Source organism: Athene noctua, chromosome 1 (genome assembly GCF_965140245.1).
Source record: "Athene noctua chromosome 1, bAthNoc1.hap1.1, whole genome shotgun sequence".
NCBI classification, from domain to species: domain Eukaryota; kingdom Metazoa; phylum Chordata; class Aves; order Strigiformes; family Strigidae; genus Athene; species Athene noctua.
In genome coordinates this window covers 111,316,345-111,327,310 of record NC_134037.1, presented here as the reverse complement: position 1 = coordinate 111,327,310, position 10,966 = coordinate 111,316,345, and the positions used below count along the sequence as shown (strand labels likewise).

General features: G+C 45.2%; 1 protein-coding gene across 13 annotated transcripts in view; it reads left to right on the top strand.

The window, feature by feature from the left end:
* Positions 1 to 4,586: 4,586 nt before the first annotated feature.
* The window catches only part of TOGARAM2 (TOG array regulator of axonemal microtubules 2), a 48,306-nt gene continuing 41,926 nt past the window's right edge, over positions 4,587 to 10,966 (top strand). For 5 of the 13 annotated variants that reach the window (XM_074897360.1, XM_074897361.1, XM_074897362.1 and 2 more), the window contains exons 1-4: positions 4,587 to 4,741; positions 8,282 to 8,450; positions 8,899 to 9,021; positions 10,253 to 10,366. The gene's annotated coding sequence lies outside the window, so the exon portion shown is untranslated. Of the gene's footprint in view, positions 4,742 to 6,908; positions 7,096 to 8,281; positions 8,451 to 8,898; positions 9,022 to 10,252; positions 10,367 to 10,966 lie in introns of all 13 variants that reach the window. The other 8 variants (XM_074897372.1, XM_074897371.1, XM_074897363.1 and 5 more) reach the window with 7 other exon arrangements.

The window sequence follows — 10,966 nt, the reverse complement described above, 5'->3', positions numbered from 1 at the left end:
ATGGTCAGTCTGTTAACAGCTCCACTCTGCTGCTCCTTCCTCCTCACACTTGTGTTTTGCCCCACCGTGGGTGCTCTCCATGGACTGCAGTCCTTCGTGATGAACAGGCCCTCCCTGGGCCACAGCTTTCTTCAGGGAATATCGACCTCTTCCTCCGGTGTGGGGTCCTCCACGGGCCGAGCGTGAGTAGCTGCTGCCCGTGGTCTCCTCCCTGAGGCCTGCAGGGCAACCCCTGCTCTGCTGCGGCCTGCCGCACCTCCTCCCCTCTGCCTCCTCTGACCTTGGTGCTTTGTTGGCAGGGCCGTTTCACTTTTTTCCTCACTCCTCTTTGTCTTGGTGGCATTTGTCCTTCCCTTAAGCATGGGGGTTTTTTGCCCCAGGGCAGCCCCGGGCTTCTCCTCACTGAGACGGCTCCCTGTGCCTCCCCGCAGGCACCCAATACCCCACCAAATTTAGAGTGTGTGTGCTAAACAGGTGTTACTAACTTGGGAAAATTCAGGAACTGCTTCGGTTTTGCTTCCTCCCTCTCTTCAGAGGGTTTCCAGCCTCATTCCAGAGGGCCGGTTCCCACAGCAGAGGGTCAGTAATCTGACTGAAAATAAGAAACTGCCTCCTTGACAGCAGTCCTCACCCCTTATCTTGCTATGTGGTTTCCTACTCACTGCTCCCTTCCCCATTAGCCCTCAAATAAGCTCTGCAGGGTGCTTAGGACTTGCACCTGAACCCACAAACCTTTGCTGGGCACTCTGAAACACCCTGGCTATGTATTATTGAAATAGCTTTGCTAAAGATGGCACAGACATGAAGATGTATCCACCCAGCTCTGCCTTTGGAGTGTGCACCTGGTTTTGGAGCTGTGACGACCACCTGCCAGCACTGTGTAGGAAGCTTGAGAAGTTATTTATAAATCAGCTATTGATTACATGGCTGCAAAGGGCTGTGAAATCAGCTGGTTAAAAATTAGGCAGAGGTTTGCAAGAGTAATAAAGCTGCAACTAACTTAACTGGCCTGTTTCACAATAGTGAGAGAGGAGGTGTGTTTAATCAGGAATGTGTGAATGGGTGAGGTGGGATGGGGCTCAGGTCTTGTCCCATCTCTGCCAGTCCTGGCCTTGGTATTTTTGGAGCAAGGCATGAGAGCCCTGATGTGGGCAGATACACTATTTCATCCTAATAGAGGGCATAAACCCAGTCCTGATCTCTGCTTCAGAGTGCTTCATGTGAGCTGTTGGGAAATTGATGAATCAGACAAGAACTGAAGATCCCCAAGGGATCTGGTTTCCAGTCACACCTCTGTTCAGATCCTTTGCACTCCCTAGGACCCTTCCTCGAAACTTCAGATATTCGAGGAAACAAAGCAAATTAACCCAACCCTAACCTGTCAAGGCTCTTTTACCTCACTCTCAGTGGAGTCATCCAGAGTGCAGACTCTCTTTAAATCAATTTTATATAAACTCTTAATTAGACATCTTAAAAAAAAAAAAAAAAAAATAAATGAAGTGATGGCCAGATGTGAAAGAGGATAAGACATTGACTTCTACTTGGAAAGAGGAGATAGGGGCTTTTGCACTGAAATATATTTAACTATTTAAGTGCCAGGCAGGAGTCTAGAGGTTTTGCAGTTTTTGGTCAGGAGACTCTGATATGTTAGATGTGTTATAAAAGTTTTGTGATGAGCAGGCAAACAACACTCCTGCCTGGTGGTTCTTGCTCTTCTCTCACTCCCTTTCTCAAAATAAAGTGGATCAGTCATATGGTGATGCTGCCTCCTATTCAGGATCAGGTCTATTTCATGTAACTCTCCTAATGTGTCAAAGCAAAACCCAAATAATGCAATAATGGACAGGCACTGATTTACTCCTTCAGCTCTACTGTTGAGATACGCAGATGTTTGGAGCTTGTGAGCAGAAAAGTTTCCCTGTGGAGGTGGCAGGGGGTGGGCTGGGTGCCAGGAGAAGATCGTGGAGGTTTGGGGCTGTGGAATTGTGTGGTCTTATGTCCTTCCAGACACTGGGGGTGCAGGAAACAGAAATGCCTCCTCCAGTGTTATCCAAGCAGTTGCAGAGCCCCTGAATATCTGTCTAGTAGGACACACTCAGAAAAAACTTTGACACAGCTATACCTTCTTCTGCAGCAAATGACTGCTTGGTCCAGAACTTCAGACTCATGAAGAATCCTATGATGAAAAACTAATACAGCAGGCTGAATGGGTCAAAGAAAGGTTAGTTTGTGTTTTTGTGAATAAAATGCATGATCATGTTGTGATATCTTCCGGGAAAAGTTGTGTTGAGGTTGTCATTGCAGGAGGTTTTTTGCTTAGCTACTGGATTGTTCAGTGAAATATTCAGAAACTGCAAAGATTTGAGAATTTTAGTACATATAATTGCTTGTTCAAAATTCAAACTGAAAAGCAGCTGTAATTTAGAGTTCATTTTGTTTCTGTTCCTTGCCTGCTTCAATTACTTGGGAAGCAGAAACAATGCCATATGGCTTGGGCACCCACTTGCGCATGTACCACGAGCACAGAGGCAGTAGTGTGGCGAATTGTTCCAAGAATAATTACTCAGCTGAATGTTGTTTCTGTGAGCTATTTGGAAAATATTTGCTGATAATCAATTTCTGCATAAAAGTCAGTATTGGTTTGTAGATAGCAAAAGGAGCTCTATTTGTCAGCCAATTAATTCACAAACATTTCAACCAAAGCTTGTTTTTCTAAACAAATATCTGTGTCAACTGTTTTGCTTTAAAACTTGAGAGCTTTATTAGCCATTACCTGAAGCAGCAGCTAAGTTAAAACTTTAGCAAATCATCTTATCTATTTAAATATTTAGCAGTAGAATTAAATAGGTGTTGAGAGAAACAAAAGATTTAAAAATAAAATGATGAAATTATCAGCAGGGGTTCTGAAGTCTATTTGCCTCACTTGCTTCAGTGACAACCTAGGTAGCTTTTTCCTGGAGAAGTGGCACATGAGGACCTTCCATCCATAAGTGCAAAGCCGAGAGTAGAAATTACGCTATTGCAGTGAGACGGTTGCAGTGTCAGGCTGCGTGGACTCCTTGGATATTGGAGGAAGGAATAAGCAGGGAGCGCTGTGTGTGTAATTGTGTTCTTGCTAGGCTCTTCAGAACTGTGAGGCTGGCATTTGTCTTCGTTATAGAAAAATAATCACGATCATTAGTTCTGGAGAGACAAAATCAAGAAGTAACTTGGAGAGGAGGTTAAGCACCACTATGTGCACGTCTGGTCTTACTTTTCATCCAGCATCTACTGCAGTGTCTGCAGACTGCTGTGGGCGAGGCAGAGCCTCAGGCTGACCCCGCGTACGGCCGCTCTCGTGCCGCGCAGGGTTGTCCTCTGTTGCACGGATGCTTCACAGTCACCTTGCAGTGAAGAATGGCATTGCATGTGGTGGGTGCCTCGGGGGAAATTCACTTGAGGGGACTACAGATGGCTACATCCTATTTGATCAGATCCCACGGATAACGTTCCTATACTTAAGTATAGGTATACTTAATGTATAGACCATACTGGTGTGGATTTCGCTGATTTCTCCTGCACCAAAGAAGGCATATTTTGCAGTCACGCACAAAATGTCTTACCAAACTGTTCACGTAGTCATATCTTCTAGAAGTGTGTTTCTTATGGAATTGTGTGTCCTGTTTCACTTAAGGATTCTCCTCCAAGTATCTTTCTAGCCAGGTCCTGCTTAATTTGTGAGGTCTAATGAGATCATAGCCCAAGCTGAAAGTATTATGTGCAAGCTGTCTGCGCAAGTCAAATATATGCCAATCAGAACATATTCAGGTGCCCTGCAAAACTGTAACTCCACCAAATGACAGGGCCAATAGCTATATTTATCAGTAATGAAATGTGAGTCTCTGGGAAGGACAGATGTTTGAGTCTCACCACCTGTGACAGCTGGTGCATGCTCTGGGATGTGTCAGAATTAACAGTGAAGATTTGTGCCTGATGCCAGTAACTGCCTCCCTTTGCACTGGTTTGGTGTGGTGGCCTCGTTGGTTAGGCTGTTATTAGGATGGGAGAGCCGTGAACAATAAAGGCTGTAAGTCAGTGCAGCTGCACAGCCAGCAGCCAGTCAGTTAGGGATGATGAGAATATTCCCTGTATGGTCTGAAGATTAATCTGGAGGTGGTTTGTGTCATCCAGTCCACGTGCACGGGACAGTTAGTCCCTTGGGATTTGTTTTGGTCACGATTAGTGCCATATTGCCTTTACAGTTGAAATGCCCTGTGTTCTGTGACACGTATGGAAACTGCATCATCTCTCCAGAAGGCAGAAGCAACTGATGCCACCTTCTGTCTTCTACTGTCTTGAAATAAGCAGTAGGTTGTAAATTCTTCTAGTGCACCTTTGTGGAGCTGGTACTTTCTTTCCCTCTGTTTAAGCAAGAACACTGGCAAGCTGCCTGCCCTCCCCTGAGAGCCTCATCCTCCAGGTTTGTTTGCACACTGCTTGCCAAACGCCTAAAAAAAGGAACCAATCAGATTGCATTTGCTTAATGCATTAATGAATCTGCTTAGATGTCATCAAGTCTAATTTCTTAGTAAGCTGTGACAGCTTAATGCCTCGGGACTGAATTGCTGAGGAGAAGTTGCAGGGTGATGGATAGCCAGAGGAGTGCTGGAACTTGAGGACTTGACCATGCCATGTCCCCCAGCCCAGAGTTAAACTTCCCTGGGCACTAATGGAAGCATGTAAACAAAGCACAAAGATGAAGGTAGGTCTCCCTTCTTGTCATTCTGGCAGGAAACGTGTTATTTGCGTTGTGGTTAATGCCCTTTGCCAAAGGTGCTTGAACTCCTTGGCTAGCTGCATGGGAATAGATTTTACTTATTAGAGTTTGAGTCCTAGTTTCAAAAAATTTTTCTTTTAAAGGGTCATTTGGGAATGCAGAATTATAATAACCTTTGTTATTCCTAGCAACATGCATGCTAGCTCCTTCCCTGTCTCCCGTGGTGATGCACCAACGGCTCTGTGGCAGATATGTTTTATGTCTAAGGACTGGTACACAAAATTCTGACACTTGTGAAAAAGCAGCCTGTAGCCAGCGGCACTGATCCTCAAAGAAATGGTGTGCTGCTGTCTTTTCACACCGGGAAGGCCACTCGGATGCTGAAATGAGAGCGGCTGGCCTTTTGGTCAGCGTGAGGAGGGTGCCTGCATCCATCTGTCCAAGGGTCCACCAGTGCTTTGGGGGTGAGCCTTAGCAGGTGTTCAGTTCAGACAGACTGCATTAGAGCTCAGAGGAACAGGTCTGTGATTTTCCTTCATCACACACAGTTAGCTTTGCCTTAAATGCCCAGTGTAACAAGTTTTAGGGCTCTGCAGCCAGCCTCTGCGCTCACTCCCTTGCTGGCTGAACTGGTGGCACATTCCAATCTATCCCGGGCAAGGCTCCATTGCTGAATGCTGTGCCAGTCTGGATTGCAGGACTGTGTGCACGTCTTGTGTGCACTGAGTCCCTCCCACAGTTCCTCCAGGGCTCTCCTTAGGGGATTCTCTGGGGACCAGTGAGACCCCATTGGGACATTCCTTTGCTTTACCAAAAAAATGTGCCAAAAACTTCCTCTCGGAAGCTGCAGCTTCCCTGGGAAATTTCTAAAACTTTAAACTTCCCAAAAAGCACTAGGCATATTAAACAAAATATGGTTTGGTTTTTTTTTTTTTTTTAGTGGAAACTTAACAAGTCAAGCATCTGACATAAAAATGAGAGCTTTTTTTGTTTCAGATGTTTTCATGGCTTTGTCAAATGTTTCCGAACATCTCAACTCCTGTTTAGCTGAAAATTGTTTTGATCTTTTTTACCTGTTCTGTGGAAAATAACAGATCACAACAAAACTATGCGTTTGGAGAAAAAATTTGTATTTTTATTGAAGAATGTACTTCCAGTGAAGCTTTTTATGGCATCTTTTAAAAAATGCACAGACAACAGGCTACATAAAGAAGCTTTATTCTATCTTTTAGTCTGTGAGCTGAAGGTTTTTCTCTGGCATTTAAAATCAATTCTAAGTTTGCTATTAGCACTGATGGAAAAGAGAGAAGACCTATACTGTCATCTCTCCTCATGGTTTCCTGTGACTCCTCTGGTTTAAAAAATCCCAACCGAAACAAATGCAAAACCAAAGATTTGAGCAGCCAGAATCAATCAGTCCCAGGGTTTATTAGAATTTCGTGGTCAATGTTTGCCCCGCAGACCCAGAGATCTTTGGCAACTGTAGAAAGGAAAATGGCCTTGCCTGAGCCTCCAGCAGAACCTGACATCGTATTATGGCCGTTAGACCCAGATTTCAAGGACCCTTCTTTGGGTGCTTATCTTGCTACTCCTAGGTACAAACAATGCAAACCTCCACTGTCTTTCAGTAACTGCTCAAAAAGAATCAAATTCAGCATTAAGAAATGCCCGTGTTGATAGAGAGCAGCGCTTGATGCCCTACAGCTGAACACAAAGCTTCTTCCTGTGGGAAGCTCACCTTTTAGTCCTCTCATTTCTTGAGAGGCAGCATGTCTTGTAAAAAGCCTCACTAAAGTCTCAGAAAACGTTGCTAACTAGATGATGGAGTTTTCTGTTCAAGAAAGATGGTGATGTCCTGGCTTTGCTTTATGATAAGGGCGAAATCGCCAACATAATTGCTCTCACTCAGGTGAGGAATTGCATGACACAGCATGAGTAAGGTGTATGAAAAAAGATTTGTTTCCTTAGCAGCTGAAGATATCACAGTGGTATCCAAAGGATCTCAGAACTGAGCGATGGGAAGCCAGTGACTGTCAAAGCTGAAAACTTGTGTTTCCAAGTTCCGTGCCTCAGTTTCCCAATCTGCAGAGAAGGGATAACCCTACTTAGCTAGTTTACCAAAATGTTTTCTTATCTGTGGCTGAATGCCTAGAGTTCCTTGTGGAAAAATGCATGGTGGAGGCAAAGCACGTGCTGCTGGATTTCCCTTGTTCCTGAGGAGAACACTGCCAAAAGGATCTCCAGCCTGAGCAAGCTTGCAGTGTAGCTGGACAAGACTGTCAACAAGATGTGGGGAAGAACATGCTGTTGCAGTTGGAATGCAGAGAGGATATGAGAAGGTACATGATGATGCACTGCAAAACGCAGCACCCCGTTGAGCTGCTGACCCTTGTTCTTGGTGAGGCCTACTTTGCAGGGCCCTGAGGAGCAGCTGGCTTGGGATCCACAAGCTGGCTAACAGTCACCTCTACCCAGGCACTAGTTCCACGTGAAATTTTTTGCTCTGTTCCCAAATTCTCCTTTCTTGGCATTCGCATGGTCTCTTCTAGATGTACTGACGTTTCAGTTACCTGCCTGCCTCTCGGTGCGGTCGTGAGGCCTAATTTTGCACGGAGGCTCAAACTGCTTCAAGCGCTGCCAACACGGGATTTACGGCATTTCAATACACTTGTTGTTTGCCTCCTTTCGTGATCAGACTTCCCTTTGTACAAAAGGCTCAGCGCACAGCTACCAGCTTGGTGAAAAAGAGCTGTCTGCTAAATAAGCTGTTCCCACCGTGCTGCCACCACCACGGAGTGGGCAGGGGCGATGCCGTTCCTCCGTGCTTCTCCCACCGATGCGCTGGGCCCGCAGAGTTCCCTCATGCTTCATTTCTGGCATCTAGCGTAGATGACAGCTTGGCTATTTTTCGTTTGTTATTATCATCTGCTGTGGGCTAGTGACTGGAAATCATTTTCTACCCAAGACTGACAGGGATAATGCGATTCAGAAGAGGAGCCATTTCTCAAAATGTCCACAGGCTGGGCATGGCGACTGTTTGATTTTAGCAGGATCAGACTCGTTCTTCTAATTCCTACTACTTTTCTCCCCCAGCAGGTTCAATGAAGGGTAAAGAAGGCAGAACTGCATTCTATATGATTTTATTTCAAGAATAGCTGTATAAGCAAACCAAACCAACTCACCCAAAACCCACTGCCCCTTTCACAAAAGTTAAGTTCAAGGTAGTCAAGCAAAACTCTTCTCCACTGTAGGCACTGAGTTTTGGTTAAAATTGTGAAGGTGAAAAGGGGAATATGTCCATCTAGCTCTGCAGTCTTCTCCATGAATTTGTTATGGCCTGTAAATACTCAGATTTTGAATTTGTTTTTTAAGAAAAATCCACCAGCCTGTGCCTATTTTTCCTTTCCGTAGTGCTCAGACAGCTAATTTCTGGAGCTGTAGAGGATTTGAATGGAACGCTGTTAAAAGGAAATGGGGTCCTTCCTCATCATGTCTCCACGTTTATTTTGTCACGATGTCCTACAGTACAGGAGAGCGAGGAAGAAGCTGTTACACTGCTGTCTGTTGAGAGAGGCTGTTACCTGCCTGTGAGTCTGGGTATCCTCCAGCTTGCGGTATGCACCTTGCCAAGCTCTTGTCAGGGACTGATGGAAGCGGAAGGTGTTTTTCAGGACCTCTTCAAAGTCGATGGCAGGTAAACCAAGTTGCAGGCCTAATTCCTCTTGTCTCTACCTCCAATTCAAGTCTCCATCACCTTCATTACATGGATGTTCAATAGCCTGAACAAATCTTTTCACCTGCCAGCACTTCTATTTTCCCCTCCAAATGCTCACACTTTTTTCTCTTTCAGAAATGAATGAAACAAGATACTTTCCAGCTGTTTGTAAGACGTAAAGAAAAAGATCTGCTTCTCTGTGTCCCTTCTCCCCCAGTGCATTCAGGGCTGGCTGGTGTCTGACCCGTGCTGCGCTATGGGGGGTACCGAGAGCGCTTAGCAGGTCCAGCATCCCAAACATGGGTTGGTGGCTGCCACCTGGTAAAACATGGGAAAACGTGGGCTTCTAAACACACCTACCCTGCACCTTCATCCTTCCTCTCCGTGGTGGTCTGTCCCTGTTACCGTGATCACTGTTGTTTTACAGGTTTTGAGGTTGTGTGTTCTCTGCTTGTAATCTTCATGAACCTTCAAATCAGAAGTGAAGTCCTGAATCCTCAGCCTCGCACCCCAAAATGTGCAGACAGATTTTCTGCTCAGCATGTGAACGGTATTGAGGGGAAAAATGGGGCTCTTGGGACAAGGGCAGCTAATCTTTCCGTAGGAACAGAAGGATTTTAAAGGCTGAGGACAGAAGTCTGCATCACTGGGGCTCGATTCATGTCTTTTTTCCTTAGCTTTAATATGGTGTTGTGGGAAAGTGTTTTATTTTTTGTGCAGCTTTGATGTTCCACAGCTGCCTCGCTGCATCCAGTAGCTCACTGAAGCACTTAAAAGCAAGTCATCCAGGTCTGTAACCCCTGCAGTTGCACTTCAAGGCAGCAGAGCGGGTGGGGCTCATGGACTTTGCCGACCCTATTAGGGGTGCACCAGCCCAGGTCTCCCTCCCAACTGGCAGGTACTCATGCTGACAGTCAGGAGACTGGGCATTTGGTAAAAACCGTAGCAGCTGGGTTCAGTTTTCAAAATTATTTGGGGTAAATTCTGGTAAACTTGGGGAAAAAGCTTTGGCCTTTTGAGTCCTATCTGAACCTCAGGAATATGAGAGGTGTGTTTGCATACACTGGGTTTGCAAAGTGGCTCACTGGCCCTGCTTTTGACATGTTTGTGTAAGAACTGGGGTCGTCTTCTTTTTCTTCCTTTTTTTTTTTTTTTCCTTTGTCCATCTCCCCCCAGACTTTGTGTTTGCAAAAGGTGACCTAAAGTGATGATTTTTTTGTTGGGTTGGTTTGGCTTTGGGTTGTTTTCCTTGTTATATAATAATAGTTCTATCATGGTAAAGCAAATGAAAGGCAGACTTGCACTGAATGTCTGTGTCTCCAGATGAGATTTGGCTTCCTGTGGCTGCTGACTCTTCAGGTAGCCAGAGCAAACAGACAACAAGATGCAGCACTTGGCAGAGAGTTAAAGCCTGCAATTAGCCAATATGCAGTTAACTAGGTTAGCAACATGGGGAACCAAGTGGCCTTAGTTTAGGACCACATGATCCCGAATGAATTAGATAGCAAAGCATGGTGCGTGTACAGTGTCCTGGATCACCAGAGGGTGTTAGAGAGGCTCTGGGCAATCCTAAACTGGGCTGGTTTTCTGCTGCCTCATGGAGGTTCCTGTTCCAGCTTGTGAGTCCTGTTTGGGTACTGGCACTGGATGTGCTTGTATATCTGGGACACCTCGTCCTTGTCCTCTAGGGCACACTTGCAGTTTGGAGCTTATTTGTCTTCATCCCTTTGTATCACGAGTGTCCAAGAAGCATCCTGAAGTCCTTTTTTCAACCCTTACAGAAGTTAAAACATTCTCCATGACGTCCCAGGCATTTTCTACTCCACTGCTACATTGAAGAATCACTGGAAATGGGCTTTTGTCTCATCAAGGTCTGATCTGGGAATGTGTCTGAGGTAGGTGGTGGGCAGATTTTCACTGTGTAGCATTAGAGTCACTCAGAATGGAGATCGTTTTATAATTTCATGGAAGAATTTGAGAACAACTATCACATGCTCAGGTCTAAAACTTTTTCACAGAAATAGTTGAAACAAGTGCATTTTCACAGATCACATCAATTCTGTGGAATCACTGCATTCTCCATCAAAAAAATTTGACAAAAGGTAGTCCAGATACTCTATCCATCAGTCTGAAAGCCCCTGATCCCCACATGTAAAGCTCTGATCATGCTTAGCTGGAAGCTCTTAATATAATACCTCTGTAAATGAGAATAGTGCCCTTAAACCCTACGTTGTTTTAGACTTCTTTTTGAAACACCTCAGCATTCTGCCCTTCAGCTGACTCAGTGCCAGTTGTTACCCTGCCGCAGACAGTTGTTGCTAGATCAAGAGAAGCTGTGTTTTGCTAGTCTCACTGCAGTTTATTTACTCTGAGGTCCTAAGTGAGATTTGGAGTGCTTTTGCCTGCCTCAGTTTCTCTGTGTATTTTGACACTTCTCCAGTCACCTCATGAAGAGGTGTTAAGTGCCATTTGTGGCAATGCAAACTGCTTTGGGC